The following is a 2,904-nucleotide window of genomic DNA, read 5'->3' as shown; positions in this document are numbered from 1 at the left end:
AGGCTGAGGTGGGCAGATCACCTGAGGTCAGGAGTTCAAGACCAGCCTGACCAACATGGAGAAACCATGTCTCTACTAAAAATACAAAAATTAGCCAGGCGTGGTGGTGCGTGCCTGTAATCCCGCTACTTAGGGAGCTGAGGCAAGAGGATCACTTGAAGCTGGGAGGCGGAGGTTGCAGTGAGCCAAAATCACACCACTGCACTCCAGCCTGGGCGACAAAGTGAGACTCTGACTCAAAAAAAAAAAAAGAAAAGAAAAAGAAAAAAAATTCAACTATTGAATTACAGAATAGATTCCACTCAGGGGCAGGAAGAGGCAATAGGGAAAGAGATAAATTAGAAAGGAGAAATTAGAGCCAGCTCATAGAGGCCCTTGAGTTCATTATTTTAATACATTTGCATTAAATGCCTATTCAGTGCCAGGAATGTTAAAGTTTGGATTCTATTCTGTAAGCAGCAAGGATTTTGGGGGGCAGAGGCATGTCAGGGTAAGAGAAACTGCTCTGAAAAGCCAACAAACTATGGGTGATCCTGGAAGAGAGATAACAAGCCCACCTGCTGGAGAGGTTGTCCCAGGCCCAGAAACCAGTGGGCAGCACTTGCGGAGCACAACCTCTATGCCCCGCCCGCCACAGTGCCCGCTGGGGGACGGTGTCTAGGATCTCGATGCCCACAGGACAGGATCTGACACCTTTCAAGTGGCCACAGGTTGGTCCCTAAGACCCTTGAGCCTACATTTTCCTCATCTGTTCACTGTTTACCAAGAACATATACATCGAGAAAACGTGTGTCAAAAGATAACTAATATTTATCAAACACTTATTCTGTGCTAAACCCTTTGCATGCATCATCTGATCAAATCTTTGTGATAAACTGTGCAGAGACAGCTAATTTTGCCCCATAGTTGTCCTATCCATTGTTACCTGGTTAAAAAAAAAAAAAAAACTCTACTCTTTGGCTGAGCACTTAAAAACTGCATTTCTCAGCCCTCCTTGCAGAGGAATAACCATGTGACTAAGTTCTGGCCAAGGGGAAAGAGTCACATCAAACTTCTAGAGAATTTTTGTTTTGTTTTGTTTTGTTTTTTTTGAGATGGAGTTTCGCTCTTGTTGCCCAGGCTGGAGTGCAATGGCGCAATCTTGGCTCACTGCAACCTCTGCCTCCCGGGTTCAAGCGATTCTCCTGCCTCAGCCTCCCAAGTAGCTGGGATTGCAGCCATGCTCAACCACGCTCAGCTAATTTTGTGTTTTTAGTAGAGACGGAGTTTCTCCCTGTCCGTCAGGCTGGTCTCGAACTTCTGATCTCAGGTGATCCACTCGCCTCAGCCTCCCAAAGTGCTGGGATTACAGGTGTGAGCCACTGCGCCCAGACTTCTAGGGAATGTTCTTAAAGGGAAAGAGGCACATTCTTTCTTTCTTTCTGTTGGCTGGAATGTAGTCAAGATAGCTGGAGCTCCAGCATCCATCTTTTACCATGAGGTAGTAGCTAGGTATTGAGGATGGCAGAGCAAGAAGATAAAAGACACCTGGGTCCCCAGTGGCTGTAAAGCCACCCTGGACTTCTCATATTTATTATAGCAAAGTGAACCTTTGCCTTTTTTGAGCCACTGTTGTTTGGTTTTTTTGTTACTCCCAACCGAACCTAATCCTAACTGCTATTCCTAACTCCTTTGTGCTGGCTGTCCCTACCCCCTTCCCTGCTTCATTTTTCTCCAGAGCACTTATTACCAGCTAATGTATTGCATTTGAATAATTTGCATGTTTACCATTGGTCTCCTCCAATAGAATGTAAGCTCACAAGGGCAGGAATTTTGTGCGGTTTGTCCACTTTCACCTTTCCACCTTTTCCATAGTTCTTGAACACAGTAGATACTCAGTACATATGTGTTGAATTGATTAATTGAAGGATAATCAACCCTAAAGGTAAATAATCTTACGATCTTATAGAAGAGGATGCTGAGGCTCAGAGAGGGCCGCAAATTAGAAAGGGATGGCTCCTGGAAATTCACCAAGGCAATCTGGCTGCAGAATGCATGTTCCTCAATACTAACTCAACTGCCAACACGTGCACAGAAGTCGCTTAAAAGCCTTCTAGCTGAAACCATACACTGTCTTTAATGGGGAAAGCTCCACTTCTTCAGGGAGGAAATGTGAGCAGAAGTCCAAGGCCAAGAAGATTCTCTGAGGGCTCAGGCTTAGTTACGAATGAATATTGGGAGTAAAAATGGGAAATCTCAAATATCCTTGATTCTAAGACACCACTGATTATAAGACACACCACCAATTTAATTAGGGATAGGAAAAGAAACATTTCATTAAATATATACATTGGTCACAAGAAACATTCTGATTTCAGAAACATTATAATGGGGAGAATCTGCATCTTCAACTGAAGCGATGGGGTAGTCAAAGATGCCTTCGAGAAACTTGTTGAGGACTTCTTTTCTTAAATTTTCCTGGAAGGAATACAGTTTGACCAATCTTTTCTGTAAGAGAACCTAAAACAAGGCTAAATTCTTTGATTTCCACCCACCACCCACATCTCTGCTACAGTTCATCACTCCCTTCCTTCCTGTGCACGCCTCTTTCAGTGAAGCTGCTGAGTAATGAACGTGTTTGTTATCTCTTCTGTAATATGGGGCTGGAGAGTGAGAATCACATCCTTAATCGTGCCCTGTTTGCTTCCAAGGCTCCAGCACAGAGCCAGATACATAATAGGCACTTAATGAATATTTACTAAGAGAAGGCACCAATGAATCAATGAGCAAATACATAGGAGAATGGATGAATGGTGATGCCTGCACCTATCAGATTCTCAGTGCACAGGGTGTGTGTGTGTGTGTGTGTGTGTGTGTGTATCTGTTATCATGTGTGTTCCTGGTAGAACCCAAGCACGTCTCCAG

The sequence above is a fragment of the Pongo pygmaeus genome, chromosome 1, assembly GCF_028885625.2.
Source record: "Pongo pygmaeus isolate AG05252 chromosome 1, NHGRI_mPonPyg2-v2.0_pri, whole genome shotgun sequence".
Taxonomy (NCBI): domain Eukaryota; kingdom Metazoa; phylum Chordata; class Mammalia; order Primates; family Hominidae; genus Pongo; species Pongo pygmaeus.
The sequence above is the reverse complement of the archived record's forward strand: the minus strand, read 5'-3'. Positions refer to the sequence as shown.